Here is a 17,161-nt window from a genome sequence, read left to right as displayed (position 1 = left end):
GGGTTAGGATTTTGTGTAGGGTTGTGGATAGTGTTAGGCTTAGACCTAGGGTAAGTGTTAGCGAACAGGTAAGGTTTACGGTACACAGGAGGGTACGGAAACGTGTTAGTGTCAATGTACATGTGAGGGCATTGCTTAATTTTGGTGTACGGGTTAAGATCAGTGTAAGGGTTAGGGTATGATGTCAGGTTGGTGATAGCGTTCTGTTTAGGGAAAGGGCTAGGTTTAGCGAACGGTAAGATTTAGGGTACTGGAGAGGATACGGAAAAGTGTTAGGGTCAGGGTACGTGTTAGGGCACGGGTTAGTGTTAGTGTACGGGTTAGGATTAGGGTATGGGTTAGGGAAAGGTGTAGGGTTGGGGTTATGTTTAGGTGTAGGGGTGGGGTTAGGGTTAGCGAATAGGTAACATTTAGGGTACAGGTGAGCTTATGGAAACAAGTTAGGGTCAGGGTTCATGTTAGGGCACAGGTTAGTGTTAGTGTATGGATTAGGGTACGGGTTAGGGTTAGGTGTAGGTTTGGGGTTAGGGTTAGGTTTAGACATAGGGTTAGGGTTAGCGAATGGTAAGATTTAGGGTACAGGAGTGGGTATGGAAAAGTGTTAGGGTCAGGGTACGTTTCAGGGCACTGGTTAGTGTTAGTGTACGGTTTACGATTAGTGTATGGGTTAGGGTAAGATGTAGGGTTGGCGTTAGGGTTAGGTTTAGAGCTAGGGTTAGGGTTAGCGACCGGGTAATATTTAGGTAACAGGGGAGGGTACGGAAATGTTTTAGGGTCAAAATACATATGCGGGAATGGGTTAGTGTTAGTTTAAGGTTTAAGATTAGTGTACGTGTTAGGGTAAGGTGTAGGGTTGGAGTTAGATTTAGCTTTAGGGCTAGGGTTAGGGTTCGTGAAATGTAAGGCTTAGGGTACAGGTGAGGGTACAGAAAAGTGTTACGGTCTGTGTACGTGTCAGGGCACGGATTAGTACTAGGGTAGGGGTTAGGATTACAGTACGGATCAGGGTAAGGTGTAGGATTGGGGTTAGGGTTAGTGTTAGGGTTAGGGTTAGCGAATAGGTAATATTTAGGGTACAGGTAAGCATATGGAAACGAGTTAGGGTCAGGCTTGGTGTTAGGGCACAAGTTAGTGTTATTGTACGGATTAGGATTAGGGTATGGGTTAGGATTTTGTGTAGGGTTTTGGATAGTGTTAGGCTTAGACCTAGGGTAAGTGTTAGCGAACAGGTAAGGTTTACGGTACACAGGAGGGTACGGAAACGTGTTAGTGTCAATGTACATATGAGGGCATTGCTTAATTTTGGTGTACGGGTTAAGATCAGTGTATGGGTTAGGTTATGATGTCAGGTTGGTGTTAGCGTTATGAATAGGGAAAGGGCTAGGTTTAGCGAACGGTAAGATTTAGGGTACTGGAGAGGATACGGAAAAGTGTTAGGGTCAGGGTACGTGTTAGGGCACGGGTTAGTGTTAGTGTACGGGTTAGGATTAGGGTATGGGTTAGGGAAAGGTGTAGGGTTGGGGTTATGTTTAGGTGTAGGGGTGGGGTTAGGGTTAGGTTTAGACATAGGGTTAGGGTTAGCGAATGGTAAGATTTAGGGTACAGGAGTGGGTATGGAAAAGTGTTAGGGTCAGGGTGCGTGTTAGGGCATGGATTAGTGTTAGTGTATGGGTAAGGATTAGGGTACAGGTTAGGGAAATGGGTAGGGTTGGTGTTATGTTTAGGGTTAGGCCTACAATTAGAGTTAGCAAACGGGTAAGGTTTACGGTACACGGGAGGGTACGGAAATGTGTTAGTGTCAAAGTACATGTGAGGGCATGGGTTCGTTTTTTTGTACGGGTTAAGATTAGTGTACGGATTAGGGTATGCTGTAAGGTTGGTGTTAGCATTATGTTTAGTGCTAGGGTTAGGGTTAGTGAACGGTAAGATTTTGGTTACAGGAGAGGATACGGAAAAGTGTTCGGGTCAAGGTACGTGTTAGGACATGGGTTAGTGATAGTGTATGGGTTGGGATTAGGGTACGGGTTAGGGTAAGTAGTAGGGTTGGCGTTAGGGTTAGGGCTAGGGCTAGGGCTAGGGTTAGGGTTAGCGAATGGGTAAGGTTTAGGGTACCGGTGAGGTTATGGAAAAGCGTTAGGGTCAGGGTACATGTCAGGGCATGGCTTAGTAGTAGTATACTGGTTAGGATTAGGGTACGGTTTAGGTAAGGTTTAGGGTTGGGCTTAGGGTTAGCTTTATGGCTAGGGTTAGGGTTAGCCAAATGTCAGGTTTAGGGTACAGGTGATGGTACAGAAAAGTGTTAGGGTTTGTGTATGTGTTAGGACACGTGTCAGTGTTAGTGTATGGCTTAGGATTAGCTTACGGGTTAGGGTAAGGTGTACGGTTGGGGTTTCGTCTAGGTTTAGGGTTAGGGTTAGCGAACGGTAAGGTTTAGGGTACAGGTGAGGTTACGGAAAAGTGTTAGGGTCAGGGTACGTGATAGGGCACGGGTTAGTGTTAGTGTACGGTTTAGGATTAGGGTATGGGTTAGGGAAAGGTGTAGGGTTGGGGTTATGTTTAGGTGTAGGGGTGGGGTTAGGGTTAGCGAATAGGTAACATTTAGGGTACAGGTGAGCTTATGGAAACAAGTTAGGGTCAGGGTTCATGTTAGGGCACAGGTTAGTGTTAGTGTATTGATTAGGGTACGGGTTAGGGTTAGGTGTAGGGTTGGGGTTAGGGTTAGGTTTAGACATAGGGTTAGGGTTAGCGAATGGTAAGATTTAGGGTACAGGAATGGGTATGGAAAAGTGTTAGGGTCAGGGTACGTGTTAGGGGATGGATTAGTGTTAGTGTATGGGTAAGGATTAGGGTACGGGTTAGGGAAATGGGTAGGGTTGGTGTTATGGTTAGGGTTAGGCCTACGGTTAGAGTTAGCGAACGGGTAAGGTTTACGGTACACGGGAGGGTACGGAAATGTGTTAGTGTCAAAGTACATGTGAGGGCATGGGTTAGTTTTTTTGTACAGGTTAAGTTTAGTGTACGGGTTAGGGTATGCTGTAAGGTTGGTGTTAGCGTTATGTTTAGGGCTAGGGTTAGGGTTAGCGAACGGTAAGATTTTGGGTACAGGAGAGGATACGGAAAAGTGTTCGGGTGAATGTACTTGTTAGGACATGGGTTAGTGATAGTGTATGGGTTGGGATTAGGGTACGGGTTAGGGTAATTAGTAGGGTTGGCATTAGGGTTAGGGCTAGGGCTAGGGCTAGGGTTAGGGTTAGCGAATGGGTAAGGTTTAGGGTACCGGTGAGGTTATGGAAAAGCGTTAGGGTCAGGGTACATGTCAGCGCATGGCTTAGTAGTAGTATACTGGTTAGGATTAGGGTACGGTTTGGGTAAGGTTTAGCGTTGGGCTTAGGGTTAGCTTTATGGCTAGGCTTAGGGTTAGCCAAATGTCAGGTTTAGGGTACAGGTGATGGTACAGAAAAGTGTTAGGGTTTGTGTATGTGTTAGGACATGTGTCAGTGTTAGTGTATGGCTTAGGATTAGCTTACGGGTTAGGGTAAGGTGTACAGTTGGGGTTTCATCTAGGTTTAGGGTTAGGGTTAGCGAACGGTAAGGTTTAGGGTACAGGTGAGGTTATGGAAAAGTGTTAGGGTCAGGGTACGTGTTAGGGCAGGGGTTAGTGTGGGTTTACAGGTTAGGATTAGGGTACGGGTTAGGGTAATTGGTAGGGTTGGCGTTATGGTTAGTGTTAAGGGTAGGGTTAAGTTTAGTGAACGGGTAAGGTTTAGGTTACAGCTGAGCATACGGAAATGATTTATTGTCAAAGTACGTGTGTGGTATTGCGTTAGTGTTAGTGTATGGGTTAAGATTAGTGTATGTGTTAGGAGTAGGTTTGTAGTTAGGTTTAGGTTTGGGGCTACGGTTATGGTTAACAAATGGTAAAGTTTAGGGTTAGTGTTAGGGTTAGGGTTAGGGGTAGGGTTAGGGTAGGTGTTAGGGCACGAGTTAGTGTTAGTGTATGGGTTATGATTAGGGTATGGGTTAGGGTAAGGTGTAGGGTTGGGGTTAGGTTTAGGTTTAGGGCTAGTGTTAGGGTTAACGAATAGGTAACATTAGAGTACAGGTGAGCGTATGGAAATGAGTTAGGGTCAGGGTTCGTGTTAGGGCACAGGTTAGTGTTAGTTTAAGGATTAGGATTAGTGTACATGTTAGAGTTAGGTGTAGGGTTGGGCTTGGGTTTAGGGTTAGGTTTAGACCTAGGGTTAGGGTTAGTGAATGGTAAGATTTAGGGTTCAGGCGTGGGTATGGAAAAGTGTAAGTGTCAGGGTAAATGTTAGGGCACGGATTAGTGTTAGTGTACGGGTTAGAATTAGGGTACGGGTTAGGCTAATGGATAGGGTTGGCGTTATGTTTAGTGTTAGGGCTAGGGTTAGGGTTAGCGAACGAGTAAGGTTTAGGTTACAGGTGAGGGTAAGGAAATGTTTTAGTGTCAAAGTAAGTGTGAGGGAATGGGTTAGTGTTAGTGTATGCATTAAGATTAGTGTACATGTTAGGGTAAGGTGTAGGGTTGTAGTTAGATTTAGCTTTAGGGCTAGGGTTAGGGTTAGCAAACGGTAAGATTTAGGGTACAGGAGAGAGTAGGGTAAAGAGTTAGAGGCAGGGTACGTGTCAGGGCATGGATTAGTGTTTGTGTACGGGATAGGATTAGGGCACGGTTTATGGTAAGGTGTTGGGTTGGTGTTAGGGCTTGGTTTAGTGGTATGTTTCGGGTTTGTGAATGGTAAAGTTTAGGGTACAGGTGAGGGTACAGAAAAGTGTTAGGCTCAGGTTACGTTTCAGGGCACGGATTAGTATTAGTGTACTGGTTAGGTTTACGGTATGGGTTAGGGTAATGGGTAGGGTTGGGTTTAGGGTTAGGTTTAGGGCTATGGTTAGGGTTAGCGAAATGTAAGGTTTAGGTTACAGGTGATGGTCCAGAAACGTGTTAGGATCAGGGTACATGTTAGGGCACGGATTAGTGTTAGGGTACTGGTTAGGATTGGGTACGCGTTAGGGTAAGGTTAAGGGATGGGGTAAGGTTTAAGTTTAGGTCTAGGGTTAAGGATAGCAAACGGTATGGTTTAGGGTACAGGTAGGTGTACAGAAAAGTGTTACGGTCAGGGTACCTGTTAGGGCACGTGTAGTGTTAGTGTATGGGTTAGGATTAGGGTACGGGTTAGGGAAATGTGTAGGGTTGAGGTTAGGGTTAAGTTTAGGGGTAGGGTTTGGGTTAGCGAACAGGTAAGTTTTATGGTACATGAGTGTACGGAAACGTGATAGTGTCAAAGTACGTGTGAGGGCATTGCATAATTTTGGTGTACGGGTTAAGATTAGTGTACGGGTTAGGGTATGGTGTAGGGTTGGTGTTAGCATTATGTTTAGGGCTAAGGTTACGGTTAGCGAACCAGTAAGGTTTAGGGTACAGGTGAGGGTACGGAAAACTTTTAGGGTCAGGGTATATGTTAGGACACCTGTTAGTGTTAGTGTACGTGTCAGGATTAGCGTAGAGTTTAGGGTAAGGTGTGGGGTTGTGGTTAGGGTTAGGTTTAGGGCTAGGCTTAGGGTTGCTGAACGGGTAAGTTTTAGGGTACAGTTGAGGACACGGAAAAGCATTTGGGTCAGGTTATGTGTTAGGAAACGTGTTAGTGTTAATGTATGGTTAGGATTAGGGTATGGGTTAGGGTAATGGTTAGGGTTGGCGTTAGGGTTAGGGATAGGCTTAGCGAACAGTTAAGGCTTATGGTACATGTGAGTGTATGGAGACGTGTTAGTGTCAAATTACGTGTGAGGGCATGGGTTAGTGTTAGTGTAGGGGTTAAAAATAGGGTACGGGTTAGAATAAGGTGTAGGGTTGGTGTTAGGGTTAGGTTTAAGTCTACAGTTAGGGTTAGCTAACGATTAGGTTTAGCGTACAGCTGAGAGTATGGAAAAGTGTTAGGGTCAGGGTACGTTTCAGGGCACTGGTTAGTGTTAGTGTACGGTTTAGGATTAGTGTATGGGTTAGGGTAAGATGTAGGGTTGGGGTTAGGGTTAGGTTTAGAGCTAGGGTTAGGGTTAGCGACCGGGTAATTTTTAGGTTACAGGGGAGGGTACGGAAATGTTTTAGGGTCAAAATACATATGCGGGAATGGGTTAGTGTTAGTTTAAGGTTTAAGATTAGTGTACGTGTTAGGGTAAGGTGTAGGGTTGGAGTTAGATTTAGCTTTAGGGCTAGGGTTAGGGTTAGCGAAATGTAAGGCTTAGGGTACAGGTGAGGGTACAGAAAAGTGTTACGGTCTGTGTACGTGTCAGGGCACGGATTAGTATTAGGGTATGGGTTAGGATTACAGTACGGATTAGGGTAAGGTGTAGGATTGGGGTTAGGGTTAGTGTTAGGGTTAGGGTTAGCGAATAGGTAATATTTAGGGTACAGGTAAGCATATGGAAACGAGTTAGGGTCAGGCTTGGTGTTAGGGCACAGGTTAGTGTTATTGTACGGATTAGGATTAGGGTATGGGTTAGGATTTTGTGTAGGGTTGTGGATAGTGTTAGGCTTAGACCTAGGGTAAGTGTTAGCGAACAGGTAAGGTTTACGGTACACAGGAGGGTACGGAAACGTGTTAGTGTCAATGTACATGTGAGGGCATTGCTTAATTTTGGTGTACGGGTTAAGATCAGTGTAAGGGTTAGGGTATGATGTCAGGTTGGTGATAGCGTTCTGTTTAGGGAAAGGGCTAGGTTTAGCGAACGGTAAGATTTAGGGTACTGGAGAGGATACGGAAAAGTGTTAGGGTCAGGGTACGTGTTAGGGCACGGGTTAGTGTTAGTGTACGGGTTAGGATTAGGGTATGGGTTAGGGAAAGGTGTAGGGTTGGGGTTATGTTTAGGTGTAGGGGTGGGGTTAGGGTTAGCGAATAGGTAACATTTAGGGTACAGGTGAGCTTATGGAAACAAGTTAGGGTCAGGGTTCATGTTAGGGCACAGGTTAGTGTTAGTGTATGGATTAGGGTACGGGTTAGGGTTAGGTGTAGGTTTGGGGTTAGGGTTAGGTTTAGACATAGGGTTAGGGTTAGCGAATGGTAAGATTTAGGGTACAGGAGTGGGTATGGAAAAGTGTTAGGGTCAGGGTACGTGTTAGGGCATGGATTAGTGTTAGTGTATGGGTAAGGATTAGGGTACGGGTTAGGGAAATGGGTAGGGTTGGTGTTATGGTTAGGGTTAGGCCTACGGTTAGAGTCAGTGAACGGGTAAGGTTTACGGTACACGGGAGGGTACGGAAATGTGTTAGTGTCAAAGTACATGTGAGGGCATGTGTTCGTTTTTTTGTACAGGTTAAGTTTAATGTACGGGTTAGGGTATGCTGTAAGGTTGGTGTTAGCGTTATGTTTAGGGCTAGGGTTAGGGTTAGTGATCGGTAAGATTTTGGGTACAGGAGAGGATACGGAAAAGTGTTCGTGTCAAGGTAAGTGTTAGGACATGGGTTAGTGATAGTGTATGGGTTGGGATTAGGGTACGGGTTAGGGTAAGTAGTAGGGTTGGCGTTAGGGTTAGGGCTAGGGCTAGGGCTAGGGTTAGGGTTAGCGAATGGGTAAGGTTTAGGGTACCGGTGAGGTTATGGAAAAGCGTTAGGGTCAGGGTACATGTCAGGGCATGGCTTAGTAGTAGTATACTGGTTAGGATTAGGGTAGGGTTTAGGTAAGGTTTAGGGTTGGGCTTAGGGTTAGCTTTATGGCTAGGGTTGGGGTTAGCCAAATGTCAGGTTTAGGGTACAGGTGATGGTACAGAAAAGTGTTAGGGTTTGTGTATGTGTTAGGACACGTGTCAGTGTTAGTGTATGGCTTAGGATTAGCTTACGGGTTAGGGTAAGGTGTACGGTTGGGGTTTCGTCTAGGTTTAGGGTTAGGGTTAGCGAACGGTAAGGTTTAGGGTACAGGTGAGGTTACGGAAAAGTGTTAGGGTCAGGGTACGTGTTAGGGCAGGGGTTAGTGTGGGTTTACAGGTTAGGATTAGGGTACGGGTTAGGGTAATTGGTAGGGTTGGCCTTATGGTTAGTGTTAGGGGTAGGGTTAAGTTTAGTGAACGGGTAAGGTTTAGGTTACAGCTGAGCATACGGAAATGTTTTATTGTCAAAGTACGTGTGTGGTATTGCGTTAGTGTTAGTGTATGGGTTAAGATTAGTGTATGTGTTAGGAGTAGGTTTGTAGTTAGGTTTAGGTTTGGGGCTACGGTTATGGTTAACAAATGGTAAAGTTTAGGGTTAGTGTAAGGGTTAGGGTTAGGGGTAGGGTTAGGGTAGGTGTTAGGGCACGAGTTAGTGTTAGTGTATGGGTTATGATTAGGGTATGGGTTAGGGTAAGGTGTAGGGTTGGGGTTAGGTTTAGGTTTAGGGCTAGTGTTAGGGTTAGCGAATAGGTAACATTAGAGTACAGGTGAGCGTATGTTAATGAGTTAGGCTCAGGGTTCGTGTTAGGGCACAGGTTAGTGTTAGTTTAAGGATTAGGATTAGTGTACATGTTAGAGTTAGGTGTAGGGTTGGGCTTGGGTTTAGGGTTAGGTTTAGACCTAGGGTTAGGGTTAGTGAATGGTAAGATTTAGGGTTCAGGCGTGGGTATGGAAAAGTGTAAGGGTCAGGGTATATGTTAGGGCACGGATTAGTGTTAGTGTACGGGTTAGAATTAGGGTACGGGTTAGGCTAATGGATAGGGTTGGCGTTATGTTTAGTGTTAGGGCTAGGGTTAGGGTTAGCGAACGAGTAAGTTTTAGGTTACAGGTGAGGGTAAGGAAATGTTTTAGTGTCAAAGTAAGTGTGAGGGAATGGGTTAGTGTTAGTGTATGCATTAAGATTAGTGTACATGTTAGGGTAAGGTGTAGGGTTGTAGTTAGATTTAGCTTTAGGGCTAGGGTTAGGGTTAGCAAACGGTAAGATTTAGGGTACAGGAGAGAGTAGGGTAAAGAGTTAGAGGCAGGGTACGTGTCAGGGCATGGATTAGTGTTTGTGTACGGGATAGGATTAGGGTACGGTTTATGGTAAGGTGTTGAGTTGGTGTTAGGGCTTGGTTTAGGGGTATGTTTCGGGTTTGTGAACGGTAAAGTTTAGGGTACAGGTGAGGGTACAGAAAAGTGTTAGGCTCAGGTTACGTTTCAGGGCATGGATTAGTATTAGTGTACTGTTTAGGATTACGGTATGGGTTAGGGTAATGGGTAGGGTTGGGTTTAGGTTTAGGTTTAGGGCTATGGTTAGGGTTAGCGAAATGTAAGGTTTAGGTTACAGGTGATGGTCCAGAAACGTGTTAGGATCAGGGTACATGTTAGGGCACGGATTAGTGTTAGGGTATTGGTTAGGATTGGGTACGCGTTAGGGTAAGGTTTAGGGATGGGGTAAGGTTTACGTTTAGGTCTAGGGTTAAGGATAGCAAACGGTATGGTTTAGGGTACAGGTGAGTGTACAGAAAAGTGTTACGGTCAGGGTACCTGTTAGGGCACGTGTAGTGTTAGTGTATGGGTTAGGATTAGGGTACGGGTTAGGGAAATGTGTAGGGTTGAGGTTAGGGTTAAGTTTAGGGCTAGGGTTAGGGTTAGCGAACAGGTAAGTTTTATGGTACATGAGTGTACAGAAACGTGTTAGTGTCAAAGTACGTGTGAGAGCATTGCATAATTTTGGTGTACGGGTTAAGATTAGTGTACAGGTTAGGGTATGGTGTAGGGTTGGTGTTAGCATTATGTTTAGGGCTAAGGTTACGGTTAGCGAACCAGTAAGGTTTAGGGTACAGGTGAGGGTACGGAAAACTTTTAGGGTCAGGGTATATGTTAGGACACCTGTTAGTGTTAGTGTACATGTCAGGATTAGCGTAGAGTTTAGGGTAAGGTGTGGGGTTGTGGTTAGGGTTAGGTTTAGGGCTAGGCTTAGGGTTGGCGAACGGGTAAGTTTTAGGGTACAGTTGAGGGTACGGAAAAGCGTTTGGGTCAGGTTATTTGTTAGGAAACGTGTTAGTGTTAATGTGTTGTTAGGATTAGGGTATGGGTTAGGGTAATGGTTAGGGTTGGCGTTAGGGTTAGGGATAGGCTTAGCGAACAGTTAAGGCTTATGGTACATGTGAGTGTATGGAGACGTGTTAGTGTCAAATTACGTGTGAGGGCATGGGTTAGTGTTAGTGTAGGGGTTAAAAATAGGGTACGGGTTAGAATAAGGTGTAGGGTTGGTGTTAGGGTTAGGTTTAAGTCTACAGTTAGGGTTAGCTAACGATTAGGTTTAGCGTACAGCTGAGGGTATGGAAAAGTGTTAGGGTCAGGGTACGTTTCAGGGCACTGGTTAGTGTTAGTGTACGGTTTAGGATTAGTGTATGGGTTAGGGTAAGATGTAGGGTTGGCGTTAGGGTTAGGTTTAGAGCTAGGGTTAGGGTTAGCGACCGGGTAATTTTTAGGTTACAGGGGAGGGTACGGAAATGTTTTAGGGTCAAAATACATAAGCGGGAATGGGTTAGTGTTAGTTTAAGGTTTAAGATTAGTGTACGTGTTAGGGTAAGGTGTAGGGTTGGAGTTAGATTTAGCTTTAGGGCTATGGTTAGGGTTAGCGAAATGTAAGACTTAGGGTACAGGTGAGGGTACAGAAAAGTGTTACGGTCTGTGTACGTGTCAGGGCACGGATTAGTATTAGGGTACGGGTTAGGATTACAGTACGGATTAGGGTAAGGTGTAGGATTGGGGTTAGGGTTAGTGTTAGGGTTAGGGTTAGCGAATAGGTAATATTTAGGGTACAGGTAAGCATATGGAAACGAGTTAGGGTCAGGCTTGGTGTTAGGGCACAGGTTAGTGTTATTGTACGGATTAGGATTAGGGTATGGGTTTGGATTTTGTGTAGGCTTGTGGATAGTGTTAGGCTTAGACCTAGGGTAAGTGTTAGCGAACAGGTAAGGTTTACGGTACACAGGAGGGTACGGAAACGTGTTAGTGTCAAAGTACATGTGAGGGAATTGCTTAATTTTGGTGTATGGGTTAAGATCAGTGTATGGGTTAGGGTATGGTGTCAGGTTGGTGTTAGCGTTCTGTTTAGGGAAAGGGCTAGGTTTAGCGAACGGTAAGATTTAGGGTACTGGAGAGGATACGGAAAAGTGTTAGGGTCAGGGTACGTGTTAGGGCACGGGTTAGTGTTAGTGTACGGGTTAGGATTAGAGTATGGGTTAGGGAAAGGTATAGGGTTGGGGTTATGTTTAGGTGTAGGGGTGGGGTTAGGGTTAGCGAATAGGTAACATTTAGGGTACAGGTGAGCTTATGGAAACAAGTTAGGGTCAGGGTTCATGTTAGGGCACAGGTTAGTGTTAGTGTATGGATTAGGGTACGGGTTAGGGTTAGGTGTAGGGTTGGGGTTAGGTTTAGGTTTAGACATAGGGTTAGGGTTAGCGAATGGTAAGATTTAGGGTACAGGAGTGGATATGGAAAAGTGTTAGGGTCAGGGTGCGTGTTAGGGCATGGATAAGTGTTAGTGTATGGGTAAGGATTAGGGTACGGGTTAGGGAAATGGGTAGGGTTGGTGTTATGGTTAGGGTTAGGCCTACAGTTAGAGTTAGCAAACGGGTACGGTTTACGGTACACGGGAGGGTACGGAAATGTGTTAGTGTCAAAGTACATTAGAGGGCATGGGTTCGTTTTTTTTGTACGGGTTAAGTTTAGTGTACGGGTTAGGGTATGCTGTAAGGTTGGTGTTAGCGTTATGTTTAGGGCTAGGGTTAGGGTTAGTGAACGGTAAGATTTTGGGTACAGGAGAGGATACGGAAAAGTGTTCGGGTCAAGGTACGTGTTAGGACATGGGTTAGTGATAGTGTATGGGTTGGGATTAGGGTACGGGTTAGGGTAAGTAGTAGGGTTGGCGTTAGGGTTAGGGCTAGGGCTAGGGCTAGGGTTAGGGTTAGCGAATGGGTAAGGTTTAGGGTACCGGTGAGGTTATGGAAAAGCGTTAGGGTCAGGGTACATGTCAGGGCATGGCTTAGTAGTAGTATACTGGTTAGGATTAGGGTACGGTTTAGGTAAGGTTTAGGGTTGGGCTTAGGGTTAGCTTTATGGCTAGGGTTAGGGTTAGCCAAATGTCAGGTTTAGGGTACAGGTGATGGTACAGAAAAGTGTTAGGGTTTGTGTATGTGTTAGGACACGTGTCAGTGTTAGTGTATGGCTTAGGATTAGCTTACGGCTTAGGGTAAGGTGTACGGTTGGGGTTTCATCTAGGTTTAGGGTTAGGGTTAGCGAACAGTAAGGTTTAGGGTACAGGTGAGGTTACGGAAAAGTGTTAGGGTCAGGGTACGTGTTAGGGCAGGGGTTAGTGTGGGTTTACAGGTTAGGATTAGGGTACGGGTTAGGGTAATTGGTAGGGTTGGCGTTATGGTTAGTGTTAGGGGTAGGGTTAAGTTTAGTGAACGGGTAAGGTTTAGGTTACAGCTGACCATATGGAAATGTTTTATTGTCAAAGTACGTGTGTGGTATTGCGTTAGTGTTAGTGTATGTGTAAAGATTAGTGTATGTGTTAGGAGTAGGTTTGTAGTTAGGTTTAGGTTTGGGGCTACGGTTATGTTTAACAAATGGTAAAGTTTAGGGTTAGTGTTACGGTTAGGGTTAGGGGTAGAGTTAGGTTAGGTGTTAGGGCACGAGTTAGTGTTAGTGTATGGGTTATGATTAGGGTATGGGTTAGGGTAAGGTGTACGGTTGGGGTTAGGTTTAGGTTTAGGGCTAGTGTTAGGGTTAGCGAATAGGTAACATTAGAGTACAGGTGAGCGTATGGAAATGAGTTAGGGTCAGGGTTTGTGTTAGGGCACAGGTTAGTGTTAGTTTAAGGATTAGGATTAGTGTACATGTTAGAGTTAGGTGTAGGGTTGGGCTTTGGTTTAGGTTTAGGTTTAGACCAAGGGTTAGGGTTAGTGAATGGTAAGATTTAGGGTTCAGGCGTGGGTATGGAAAAGGGTAAGGGTCAGGGTAAATATTAGGGCACGGATTAGTGTTAGTGTACGGGTTAGAATTAGGGTACGGGTTAGGCTAATGGATAGGGTTGGCGTTATGTTTAGTGTTAGGGCTAGGGTTAGGGTTAGCGAACGAGTAAGGTTTAGGTTACAGGTGAGGGTAAGGAAATGTTTTAGTGTCAAAGTAAGTGTGAGGGAATGGGTTAGTGTTAGTGTATGCATTAAGATTAGTGTACATGTTAGGGTAAGGTGTAGGGTTGTAGTTAGATTTAGCTTTAGGGCTAGGGTTAGGGTTAGCAAACGGTAAGATTTAGGGTACAGGAGAGAGTAAGGTAAAGAGTTAGAGGCAGGGTACGTGTCAGGGCATGGATTAGTGTTTGTGTACGGGATAGGATTAGGGTACGGTTTATGGTAAGGTGTTGGGTTGGTGTTAGGGCTTGGTTTAGGGGTATGTTTCGGGTTTGTGAACAGTAAAATTTAGGGTACAAGTGAGGGTACAGAAAAGTGTTAGGCTCAGGTTACGTTTCAGGGCATGGATTAGTATTAGTGTACTGGTTAGGATTACGGTATGGGTTAGGGTAATGGGTAGGGTTGGGTTTAGGGTTAGGTTTAGGGCTATGGTTAGGGTTAGCGAAATGTAAGGTTTCGGTTACAGATGATGGTCCAGAAACGTGTTAGGATCAGGGTACATGTTAGGGCACGGATTAGTGTTAGGGTACTGGTTAGGATTGGGTACGCGTTAGGGTAATGTTTAGGGATGGGGTAAGGTTTACGTTTAGGTCTAGGGTTAAGGATAGCAAACGGTATGGTTTAGGGTACAGGTGAGTGTACAGAAAAGTGTTACGGTCAGGGTACCTCTTAGGGCACGTGTAGTGTTAGTGTATGGGTTAGGATTAGGGTACGGGTTAGGGAAATGTGTAGGGTTGAGGTTAGGGTTAAGTTTAGGGCTAGGGTTAGGGTTAGCGAACAGGTAAGTTTTATGGTACATGAGTGTACGGAAACGTGTTAGTGTCAAAGTACGTGTGAGAGCATTGCATAATTTTGGTGTACGGGTTAAGATTAGTGTACGGGTTAGGGTATGGTGTAGGGTTGGTGTTAGCATTATGTTTAGGGCTAAGGTTACGGTTAGCGAACCAGTAAGGTTTAGGGTACAGGTGAGGGTACGGAAAACTTTTAGGGTCAGGGTATATGTTAGGACACCTGTTAGTGTTAGTGTACATGTCAGGATTAGCGTAGAGTTTTGGGTAAGGTGTGGGGTTGTGGTTAGGGTCAGGTTTAGGGCTAGGCTTAGGGTTGGCGAACGGGTAAGTTTTAGGGTACAGTTGAGGGTACGGAAAAGCGTTTGGGTCAGGTTATGTGTTAGGAAACGTGTTAGTGTTAATGTGTGGTTAGGATTAGGGTATGGGTTAGGGTAATGGTTAGGGTTGGCGTTAGGGTTAGGGATAGGCTTAGCGAACAGTTAAGGCTTATGGTACATGTGAGTGTATGGAGACGTGTTAGTGTCAAATTACGTGTGAGGGCATGGGTTAGTGTTAGTGTAGGGGTTAAAAATAGGGTACGGGTTAGAATAAGGTGTAGGGTTGGTGTTAGGGTTAGGTTTAAGTCTACAGTTAGGGTTAGCTAACGATTAGGTTTAGCGTACAGCTGAGGGTATGGAAAAGTGTTAGGGTCAGGGTACGTTTCAGGGCACTGGTTAGTGTTAGTGTACGGTTTAGGATTAGTGTATGGGTTAGGGTAAGATGTAGGGTTGGCGTTAGGGTTAGGTTGAGAGCTAGGGTTAGGGTTAGCGACCGGGTAATTTTTAGGTTATAGAGGAGGGTACGGAAATGTTTTAGGGTCAAAATACATATGCGGGAATGGGTTAGTGTTAGTTTAAGGTTTAAGATTAGTGTACGTGTTAGGGTAAGGTGTAGGGTTGGAGTTAGATTTAGCTTTAGGGCTAGGGTTAGGGTTAGCGAAATGTAAGGCTTAGGGTACAGGTGAGGGTACAGAAAAGTGTTACGGTCTGTGTACGTGTCAGGGCACGGATTAGTATTAGGGTACGGGTTAGGATTACAGTACGGATTAGGGTAAGGTGTAGGATTGGGGTTAGGGTTAGTGTTAGGGTTAGGGTTAGCGAATAGGTAATATTTAGGGTACAGGTAAGCATATGGAAACGAGTTAGGGTCAGGCTTGGTGTTAGGGCACAGGTTAGTGTTATTGTACGGATTAGGATTAGGGTATGGGTTAGGATTTTGTGTAGGCTTGTGGATAGTGTTAGGCTTAGACCTAGGGTAAATGTTAGCGAACAGGTAAGGTTTACGGTACACAGGAGGGTACGGAAACGTGTTAGTGTCAAAGTACATGTGAGGGAATTGCTTAATTTTGGTGTATGGGTTAAGATCAGTGTATGGGTTAGGGTATGGTGTCAGGTTGGTGTTAGCGTTCTGTTTAGGGAAAGGGCTAGGTTTAGCGAATGGTAAGATTTAGGGTACTGGAGAGGATACGGAAAAGTGTTAGGGTCAGGGTACGTGTTAGGGCACGGGTTAGTGTTAGTGTACGGGTTAGGATTAGGGTATGGGTTAGGGAAAGGTGTAGGGTTGGGGTTATGTTTAGGTGTAGGGGTGGGGTTAGGGTTAGCGAATAGGTAACATTTAGGGTACAGGTGAGCTTATGGAAACAAGTTAGGGTCAGGGTTCATGTTAGGGCACAGGTTAGTGTTAGTGTATGGATTAGGGTACGGGTTAGGGTTAGGTGTAGGTTTGGGGTTAGGGTTAGGTTTAGACATAGGGTTAGGGTTAGCGAATGGTAAGATTTAGGGTACAGGAGTGGGTATGGAAAAGTGTTAGGGTCAGGGTGCGTGTTAGGGCATGGATTAGTGTTAGTGTATGGGTAAGGATTAGGGTACGGGTTAGGGAAATGGGTAGGGTTGGTGTTATGGTTAGGGTTAGGCCTACAGTTAGAGTTAGCAAACGGGTAAGGTTTACGGTACACGGGAGGGTACGGAAATGTGTTAGTGTCAAAGTACATGTGAGGGCATGGGTTAGTTTTTTTGTACGGGTTAAGTTTAGTGTACGGGTTAGGGTATGCTGTAAGGTTGGTGTTAGCGTTATGTTTAGGGCTAGGGTTAGGGTTAGTGAACGGTAAGATTTTGGGTACAGGAGAGGATACGGAAAAGTGTTCGGGTCAAGGTACGTGTTAGGACATGGGTTAGTGATAGTGTATGGGTTGGGATTAGGGTACGGGTTAGGGTAAGTAGTAGGGTTGGCGTTAGGGTTAGGGCTAGGGTTAGGGCTAGGGTTAGGGTTAGCGAATGGGTAAGGTTTAGGGTACTGGTGAGTTTATTTAAAAGCGTTAGGGTCAGGGTACATGTCAGGGCATGGCTTAGTAGTAGTATACTGGTTAGGATTAGGGTACGGTTTAGGTAAGGTTTAGGGTTGGGCTTAGGGTTAGCTTTATGGCTAGGGTTAGGGTTAGCCAAATGTCAGGTTTAGGGTACAGGTGATGGTACAGAAAAGTGTTAGGGTTTGTGTATGTGTTAGGACACGTGTCAGTGTTAGTGTATGGCTTAGGATTAGCTTACGGGTTAGGGTAAGGTGTACGGTTGGGGTTTCGTTTAGGCTTAGGGTTAGGGTTAGCGAACGGTAAGGTTTAGGGTACAGGTGAGGTTACGGAAAAGTGTTAGGGTCAGGGTACGTGTTAGGGCAGGGTTTAGTGTGGGTTTACAGGTTAGGATTAGGGTACGGGTTAGGGTAATTGGTAGGGTTGGCGTTATGGTTAGTGTTAGGGGTAGGGTTAAGTTTAGTGAATGGGTAAGGTTTAGGTTACAGCTGACCATATGGAAATGTTTTATTGTCAAAGTACGTGTGTGGTATTGCGTTAGTGTTAGTGTATGGGTTAAGATTAGTGTATGTGTTAGGAGTAGGTTTGTAGTTAGGTTTAGGTTTGGGGCTACGGTTATGGTTAACAAATGGTAAAGTTTAGGGTTAGTGTTAGGGTTACGGTTAGGGGTAGGGTTAGGGTAGGTGTTAGGGCACGAGTTAGTGTTAGTGTATGGGTTATGATTAGGGTATGGGTTAGGGTAAGGTGTAGGGTTGGGGTTAGGTTTAGGTTTAGGGCTAGTGTTAGGGTTAACGAATAGGTAACATTAGAGTACAGGTGAGCGTATGGAAATGAGTTAGGGTCAGGGTTCGTGTTAGGGCACAGGTTAGTGTTAGTTTAAGGATTAGGATTAGTGTACATGT

The sequence above is a fragment of the Mesoplodon mirus genome, assembly GCF_964341445.2.
Source record: "Mesoplodon mirus genome assembly, chromosome: 20".
In the NCBI taxonomy this organism is placed as follows: Eukaryota; Metazoa; Chordata; class Mammalia; order Artiodactyla; family Ziphiidae; genus Mesoplodon; species Mesoplodon mirus.
The sequence above is the reverse complement of the archived record's forward strand: the minus strand, read 5'-3'. Positions refer to the sequence as shown.